The sequence below is a fragment of the Arachis ipaensis genome, chromosome B7, assembly GCF_059453495.1.
Source record: "Arachis ipaensis isolate K30076 ecotype BB chromosome B7, ASM5945349v1, whole genome shotgun sequence".
Lineage (NCBI taxonomy): Eukaryota > Viridiplantae > Streptophyta > Magnoliopsida > Fabales > Fabaceae > Arachis > Arachis ipaensis.
The window spans coordinates 137,954,465-137,964,438 of NC_142442.1; the positions used below are offsets into that span (position 1 = coordinate 137,954,465).

The 9,974-nt window shown below is 30.3% G+C and overlaps 1 long non-coding RNA gene across 2 annotated transcripts; it reads left to right on the plus strand.

Moving 5' to 3' along the window:
* The first annotated feature begins 2,528 nt into the window (after nucleotides 1-2,528).
* Nucleotides 2,529-4,158, plus strand: LOC107606140 (uncharacterized). 2 transcript variants are annotated; one of them, XR_001612627.3, is made up of 5 exons: nucleotides 2,529-2,947; nucleotides 3,357-3,491; nucleotides 3,583-3,702; nucleotides 3,797-3,868; nucleotides 3,943-4,158. It is a non-coding gene; the product is annotated as an uncharacterized LOC107606140 (long non-coding RNA). The 2 variants fall into 2 exon arrangements; XR_015891949.1 differs by lacking the exon at nucleotides 3,357-3,491 and having other exon boundaries at nucleotides 2,588-2,947.
* Nucleotides 4,159-9,974: the final 5,816 nt, after the last annotated feature.

A 9,974-nucleotide genomic window follows, 5' to 3' on the forward strand; every position in this document is an offset into this window, starting at 1 on the left:
TATTAAAGTTTCAATCTCCATCTATCTCTAAAATTTTAGTCTCTTGTGTCTCTACTTTTTAGAGATACTGAAATACTGAAATTTTGGAAATAGAAACATATATTTTAATACCAAAACCAACAAACATGATATTAAATCTCAATTTCTCAATCTCTGTTTCAGTATCTCAAAATAAACGCTACCTTATAGTACATATTTTTTATTTTCTAAAAGATTTATGCATATTTTGAGGGTACGCAACAACAACACAAGAATATTGCAGTGTCGTCGGTTACCATAATAATAATTGTGGTGGGTCTATTTGTATGCATATTAATACAAAAGAAAGGGAGTGGTAGGAGAGGGTGGGGAAGATAAAGACAAGAAGTGATGATGATGATTAGAATATTATAATTTGTAGCCATTTGTTAATTAAATTTATGGTCCCTTAAAAAATCCATTGAACCAATTAAAATGGATTTGTTGAGTTCCCTCAAATCCTCTCTTCTCCTTCGTGTCTCATTCTATTAATTGATTAAGAGATTAATAAAAATCAAAGAGGGTAAGTAGGTGTCAAGTCCATATAAACATATATAGAGTTAGCCGTAACCACAAATTGTAAAGGACTAAGTCCATGCGTGTACAATAATCATTGGTCTCTGAATCTAAATCTAAATCATTTTATAAACGCGTTCAATCTCTCTCTTTTGCATTATCATATTCATCACTAGTTACTATATTAATATAAAAATGTTGCACGTGTCAATGGTGACTGCACTAAAAAATAATAATAATAATAATAATCAGCAGTCACTACCTGACGCATATCAATGTTAACGTTGTGTGACACTCAAGCTTCTCATTTGAAGTAGTCATTTAATGATTTGGATTTTCTAAAATTTGAATTTCACTTTATAAATAAAGTGTAATTTTTTATTATTTATTTTATAGATAAAATTAAAAAAATATATAAAAAAAATTATTCAAAAATAAAATATCATACTTTATTTTTTAAAATAAAAATTTAAAATTTAAATTTCACTTTAAAAAAAATATATAATCTTTTATTATTTATTTTATAAATAAGACAAAAAAAATATAAAAAAATAATTATTCAAAAATGAGATATCATACTTCAAAAACAAGCATATGGCTGGTTATCCAAAGTTGGATTTGAATGGAAATACCTAAGAAGATTCAAATCTGGTAGAAATTGGAGTACGTTTACATGTTTGAAGAGAAGAGAAAATTATTGTGTAAATAAAAAATGTTTGGGAGATAATAATAATAATAATAAACAGCAAAAAAACAGTCTAAATTTTTCATTTTTAACATTATTTATTAAAGTATCTGGCATTTAGAATTAATTTTTTCCACGCGCCTCATTAATAGCATATATCCATTGATATTGTTGTAAAATAAATAAATAGAAAAAAATAAATATAAAAATAAAATAAATAAATAAGAGAATTTTATTAATATTTTTAATGTGTATTTTATTATAATTAAAATTTTATAACACATTCTCAATAATAATATACTTATCATTATAAATAATACTCTTTAAATTTTTTTTTTTTGTAAATTGTTTGATGAGTAAAGATTCTTTTATGGGTTATACTAGATAATCAATGATTTTTTTGAATAACATGAACAACATGTCCTAAATTTAGTTATTATTAGATATTAATTACTCATGTCACTAATTAAATTTAAAATTAATTTACTTTTTTAATCCTATTATTCATATTTTTCAACAATATTATTGTCTACTTATACTTTTCCTTCTTTTATTTGTATGTTTGGTATGTAAATCGAGACAAAATTTACTCTTTTCGAAATCTTTTATCTCAAACTTTTTTTTAAGTTTTTATAATTATTAGAATTTCTTTAGAAATTTTAATAATATTTAAATCATCAACATACACTAAACACTATATACAATTATAATAAATTTAGATGTAAATTTTTTTATAAAAACATATAGATATATATTATTATATTCTTGAATCTCTTTTTCGTCGGATACTTAATAAAATAATTATATCACATTTGCCCAAATTAATTTAGACTATAAATCTTTGTAATTTGACTAAATAGTTAATTGTATTCACTGAAATAATTGGATTCATTAATTGTTAATCGTATTAATTGGGTTCATTAATTGTATATAATGTTATAATAGTTAATTGCATTCACTGTAATAATTGCATATTCTAAAAATTTCGTGAAATATGCACGGTAATATGACATATTAATATTCAAATATAATTACGTGTTCAAACCTTTATTTTAATTTTTAGCATTCAAATAGAAAAATGTACACGTGATATACCGATAAATTAAAAGAAAAATTAACATCTATCTCTATGTTACGGTGGCTGATTTGTTGGTCCCAACTATCTTTGGGATTAATGTTAGTCTCTTAATATGGTTTTTAATTTAAACCGTTAGATCATTTTATTATTATATCTAACGGTGTAGATTAAATACAAATATATATTTTTATTTTTATTAAATACTCCCTGATATTTACCGTTTTTACAAATAATTCCCTTCTTTTTTCTCTTATTATATGTTTTGCAGATGGGGTCTCTTCTTCTTCTTCACTACTGCGATGAAAACTGGCACTAGCATCAACTGTTAGGTCTGGTTCGAGACTACCCATGTACGCATGCAACTATCAGAGCCTGGATCGACACTATTTCGCACCCCTGCCCACTCCGCCTCTAAAATTTGTGTTCTTCTCCTCTCTTGGTCATCTACTTCGTGTGGTGTGTTCTTCAAAAAGGAAGTCTTTTTCATGGAAGCTGCCACACATACATACACAAAGACATATACTTCACACTTGAGACAGAAAATCAGAAAAGAAACAAAAAAAGAAAAGAAAATCTTCGCAGAAGATTATGGCCTCAAAGGAGACCCAAGACTTCTAGCCATTTCTCAAGCCATCAGAGTCGTTTCTCAGGTTTCCATTTTTTATTTTTTCTTTTTTCTTATTCATCAACAGATCTATAGCTGTGACTGTTTAGTTTCATAATATTTTTATGTTTAGAAGTCTGAAATTGATGGTGTTCCACACAGAAGATCAATGAAAAGACATGCATGAGATTAACTATAAACTAATAGAATAAATCTAACCATGAAACAAGAAAGCTCAGTAAATAATCTTACATTTTTCTTTCCCAAATGTATTTGTTGAAACTTATAGTTGAGTAGGACATAATTGAACTTTGTTAACCAGAGGAAGTGAGTGAATAATTGTTGATGAATAATTGTTGATGAATATTTTTTTAATAGTTAATTGGTGTTAAGAATATATTAATGAGAATACTCATAGCTCTTTGAAATGACCCACACTTAACTATCTGCTGTAGATTTATGTCCCAATTAAGTAAGAAGGTGACCACTGGTATATGGTTATTAGCTTATTGGATGAAAAATTATATCAGTTTGATTCTAATCTAAATGATGATCAAGTTGAGCCAAGATAAGAAATTATGAAATCCTTGGTAAGATGTCCATAACCCATTTCTTTATACACAGACTATATGTAAAATAATACATGAATCTTAACAGATTAGTCATGAACAAAATTTTCAGGCTATAAGATTATCAGATATGGTAACTTTTGGGCATTACCTAAAAGGTGACATTCCTGAAAGAAAAGATTCCATGAATTTTGATGTGAAAGAGGTTAGGGGGTGCCAATTGTCCTCAAAGGTACACATAATTGCAGTGAATCTTTTATTTACATCTTTAATTAAAGTGATTTTTTATTGATACTAACTAGTTAATATTGCCACTGAACTTTTAGCCGCGACTCTGGTGTTTGGGTTCTTCAATGGTTGTCTACGACAGAGAAGTTTAATCCCACGGTGTTGGTATTGTAAGTTTCAAAGACATATTGATTAATTATATACATGCTGCCATATTATTTAACTAATTAATCCATATTTGCAGCTAAATGAGCAATATATTCGGACATTCGTTGTGATAGATCTTTTGTTGGAGATGTTCAATGACCACAAATATGAGTTTCAGAAGAAGAATAATGATTTTTAGGCTAGGTTTTAGAGTGAATAGTATGGAGATCAACATTTTTGCCTATTTTGTTATTATTTGAAAAATTTGTTGTAATCCTCAATTATAAATGAGATTAGTGATATTTATAATTTATTTGTTGAATTATTATTTTAAAAAAAAAATTTTGTCTGATCTGAAAATTTTGGTACATTTTTATATAGGTAATAAATACAGAGATCAATAATATTTTTCTATCTTTATGTTTGTGTATTAATTTGGTCATTGGTGTAAGTAAATAATTGTAACTTTGTGCTCACCTATTATCATCTAAATAATCTGTGCCAAAGATTATTATTATGATCATAGATATCTAAGAATATATTCATCATGTGTTCTTTGCCATTTCAAATTAGAAATGATTAGTTAGAGATTCATACATGATTCTTTGTCATTCTAACATTCAGACACTTGTGTCTCAACAAACACATAACCACACCATCATAATACCCTCATGCCATAGCTAAGAAGCTTTTCATGCATCATGCACATATTCATCTGATTCTATTTTATATTGGTATGAAATACACACTATTTATTTGTGAACAAAACTTTGAAAGCAAATCATTAAATAGTAAGCCAAATTCTAGGCATGATGCCCAGAAATCTATTCACCAAATTTTATTCACCAAAACAAATTCAGAATTCCATTCACTAAGTTCTATTGAATTACCAAATTCATCATAAAAATTCATACACAAAGTTCTATTACCCAAGTTTTATTCAATTAGCACATAATAAAAATTCATATAATATTACAATGAAAACTCTTCAATAAGTTCCATGTCGGCACTTGCATCACAACCTCCTGTCCAAAATTCTTGTTCTTCATAATCTTTTTCAATATCAGATGCAATCCTGCAAACAAAATATTGATGAATCTCCACTCTTATTAATAAAAATTATATAATTAACATGTTGTGGTACGCAAATCGTTAAACCAAATATTATCATTTCTCCATCTGCATCCAAACCTTTTTCAAAAGGGTTCCTAATTATGCCATGAGAAGTTGCACAGCTCGCATTAGTCTGCTGAATGTCATTTGTCAATGGACAAAATTTTTTATTGTGCCCTTCCATGCGACAAATACCACATCGTTGTAGTTTTCGTTTGACTTCTTCAACTTGATACATTCTTTGGAATTTCTCTCTATCATCCGAACTCTTCTATCATCTCATCAAAGAATACTCTATCTTCTATTTGATCATATACTTCAAGATCTTACTCAACAATTTTATTTGTAACTGGAAAAACATAAAACAAATAGTATTCTAATAAATTAAAGTGCAGAGACCACTAACATGAAAATAATAGCACTGTTCTGGTTCTATATTTTTTTTAAAATTTATTAAATTCTAAAATAAGTAAAATAGAAGAAAGCATTGAAACTGTAGAAAACAATCTTCCTTATGCTATCAAACCCAATATCGATTAAAAAAACAAAAGGAAGAAGAAACATTAATGTCCAAGCAAGAAATATAGATAACTATATGCAAGAAACAGATTTAAATCTATGAAAAAATGAACATAAAACCACAGAGAATCGTTAATGTGGAAGGAAGAAGAAATTATGTGATAAAATACAATATTCATACATTAGAGAGAATTTACCAGGATCACACTTCTCTTGTGCCACCATCTGAACTGCCATTGTTGCCTCCAGTAAAATCTGCGTGCTTCATATGAACCCTAAGAGGTTTCAGATTTCTATTGTTTTGTTATTTAGAAGACTAATTATTTTATTTAATATTTAAATTAGTCATTAATGTAGTTTTAAATGACACAATAAAGAAGTAGGGATATAATGGTAAATGATCAATATTGAGTTATTCTTGTAATAAAGAAGAGATATAATATTGATATTGCAATAATAGGCTAAGGATGTTTTTGCAAAAAAAAAAATTCAATTATATTAGTCAAAAATCATGAAGGACCAACGTAAATGCCACCCTATGTTACTACTTACTAGTGCTAAACGCAGTACCTTGGTTAGAAAGAACCGAAGATTTTGAATAACTTTTGGATTCATATAACGAGAATGTTGCTAATACAGCTTTTCAAAACCATGGAAATTCACGCGAGATATGACGCAGTATGATTTCAATTAATTTGATAGTTTTTAATTGATATTTATATTTGTGTTTATTTATTGATTCTAATTTTTTTCTGTTAAGCATTTTATCTAAAAATTTGTTTAATATTTTTTTCTATATTTTTTTTTATTTTTATGACAATCCATATATAAAAATATGAGTTGTATGTATAGTAAAATTTATGAAAATATTTTTAATTTTTTTTAATTTTATGACAATCTATATATAAAAATATGAGTTGGATGGTAAAAGATTTAATTATTCTATTAATTTTTATAATTTTATAAAAATTTTAATTAAAACTCTATATTTTTTTTTTAATTAGGTCCCTGCACTAAATTTTTAATATCTTTAACTTAATATTCATAATTTTACACGCATAACATACATAATTTCATGTCCATAACATTTGTAATTTCATAAATATAATATTTATAACTAACGTATTTTTATAGCTAATATTATCCCATTCCAAACTATATATTATTGTATAGTTTAGATTAGGGGTAAGTACGATTTTGGTCCCTAAAGTTTAGCGCCAGAATCGATTTCGTCCTTCTTCTAATTTTGGTATTAAAATCGTCCTTAACGTTTTTTTTCGTATTAAAATCGTCCTTTTAATTTTTTTTGGACAAAAATACCCTCACCACTACTAATATAATTACCTCCTCCACCACCACCACCAACTGCCACTCCACCACCATTATTAACATCATCATCACTATCATCATCATCATCATCAACACCAACTGCCACTCCACCACCATCAACACCACCACCACCAACGCCGCCGCCGTCCCCCTCCCCCCTTTCCGCCCTTCCCCCTCCCCTTCCCCCCACCCCGCGTCCCCTCCCCTCCCCCTCACTGCCTCCCCCTTCCCCCACCCAGCGTCCCGTCCCCACCCGTCCCCTCCCCCTCCCTGTCTGCCCTTCCCCCCACCTCCACCTCCACCTCCACCTCCACCTCCACTTCCACACAGAGAAGCAGAAACAGGAAATCAACAAATCAGCAACAAATCAGCAACAATAATTCAGAAATCAATTAACAAACTTCTTCCATCAACAGCAAACAATTCAGAAATCAAGAAATTCAGAAATCAAGAAAACCAACAACTCAAAACTAATAATGATTCAACAAATCAAGAAGCAGAAAAAGCAGAAGACGAAGCAGAAACAGAAATCGAAGCAAGAAGCAGAGGCGGCGAGCAGCAGCGGCGAGGCGACGACCAGCAGCGGAGCGAAATTCGACGATGACGAGGAGGTCACGGCGGCGACCTCCCTGTTTCTCTCCCCTTCTTTCTCTCTCCACCCCCGGTAACGTGGTGAGGACGACGGCGGCAGCGCGGCGAGGACGCGGTGGTGATGAAGGCGCGGCGGCTCCAAGCCCGTGACCCCCTCACTCGCGATCCATCTCTCTTCATGGTTCTGCTCACGATGGCACGACGCAAACGGCGCGATGGTGGCGGTGACTGAAGCACGAACGGCGGCGACAGGGTCTGACGGCAGCAACGCGAGCAGCAGCGAGCTGCTCCCTCTCCGGCTCCATCCCCCTCCCCCCTTCCCCTCCCCTCCCCTCCCTTCCCCTGCCCCTGCACCTTCGTATACCCCCCCCACCCACCCACGCGTTCTCAACTTCAATGGACTACACCAGCAAATTGACAAAGAATATTGGAACTCCGCTTAGCTCAACATCTGAATATAGAAGATTAATTGAAAGATTACTCTATCTAATCAATACAAGGCCAGATATATGTTATGCAGTTGGAAGATTGAGTCAATTTTTAGAGTGTGCTACTGACAAACACTTTGAGGCAGCTATAAGGATACTTAGATATTTTAAGAATGAGCCAGCATTGTGGCTGTTTTTTTCATCTCAGACAGATTTGGAGCCAACCAATTTTTTAGACAGGGACTGGGGTACCTGTTCGGACACAAGAAGATCAGTATCTGGTCATTGCTTCTTCATAGGTACATCTATTGTATCCTGCAAAAGCAAAAAACAAAGTACAGTAGCTGTATCATCATGTGAAGCAGAATACAGGGCACTTGCTATGGCCACCAGGGAGGCACAATGGATTACTTACATCTTAGAGGATTTGCAAGTGAAATTGCAGAAGCCAATTGCTATATATTGTGACAGCCAATCAGCCTTGCATATTGCGGCAAATCCCGTCTTCCACGAGAGAACCAAACATATAGAGATGGATTGTCATGTCGTAAGAGATAATGGCAAGAATAAGTAATCAAGTTGTTGCCTATTACCACAATTAACCAAACAGCTTACATATTAACCAAAGCATTAGCTCCTAACATGTTTCAAAAATGTTGTGGCAAACTCAGAATGATGAATGTCACCGATGCTGGTTTGAGAAAGGGTGTTACGTAAGCTAATGAGTCATGTATAATAGTTAGCAAATTAATTAGTTAGGAGTTGCGTATATAAGCAGATTCTGTTAGTGAGTGATTAGAAAATAAGTTTGTTAGAGTGCTGACTAGATAGTTAGTTATGCAGCTCATTAAGTTGCTGCTATTTATTAATTAGAAAAGGTAAATTGAACTTGATTTTTTTAGTGTAATCAGAAAATGAATTAAAAAGTGACAAAATTATGACAAAACACACTCTTTTCTGTTTTCAAATTTCGTGAAATTTTTTTCTTCATCTCTTTTAAACTCACCATTTCAATAATTAGTTCAACAAATAATTTATCAATTAAATTAATAAACTAAAAATTATTAATCTGACCAATTCCATCACCAATTCAATTCTAATAATTATGCGGGATATATTAGATCCAAGATAATTTATAGATAGTAGCAACTTTAGGCTTTGGACTGAAGTTTTCCAAGTTCAAAATTTGCTACTACCACGTACATGCACTTTAATTTATGCAAGATTTGAAGAATGCAGATCTAGAGACGCACGTGTATTAACGTAAAAGAAAATGTTTCGATAAAAAGGGCAAAAGGGTATGGGTGCCGTTAACGTTTAGATAAGGTTTTTATCTTTTCAATATTTCATGAGTGTCACTTTCCCAGAGAAACTAGCTCAAAGTCTATATGTACTACTAGCGAAGAAGAATATACACACACATTTATTTGTAGGGTGCACATGACTTAGACCGACTTTTAATATTTTAGGATTAATTTAAGTGAATTTTATGATGTAGAAAGAAAGATTCTTTTATATATGTATGTTTGTGTTGTCAAAAGAATAGTGTGATAAGTGTTTAGAAAGAGAGTAATTGAAGAGATAAGATTTGACATGTTGCAAGTAAAATGTAGTGTATTTTGTCTTATGTAACATGTAAATGATGTATTGATTAAATAGGCTAATTATATTTATATTAATTAATTATTAAAGATAATATTGGATCTTGTATGATTTTCTTATTTTTGGACTTTTTGAATGTAAGCTCTCTCCCCAAAAATATTAACTTTACACACAAAAATTTATTAATATTTATTTATTTTAATATATTCCTTTTTTCTTTTTTGATGATTTAGATATATTCAGTTTCACAAATATAAAAATGTATTTATTTACATATTTTAACCAACAAAAAACATATAACTTTACGTATTTACATACATTTAAATTAACGGTAATATTTATATATATTTAATTTAAATATTATATTAATATATCTGTCAATATTACTCTGGGTACATATAGATATTTATAAAAAAATATTATTCAAACACCACATATTCTTGACATCTTATAAAAATAGTTTGTTATTAATTATTTTTATATTAAAATTTTTTAATTAATAAAACAAAAAAAAGATTATATTTAATTGTTTAAAAATTATTGATGT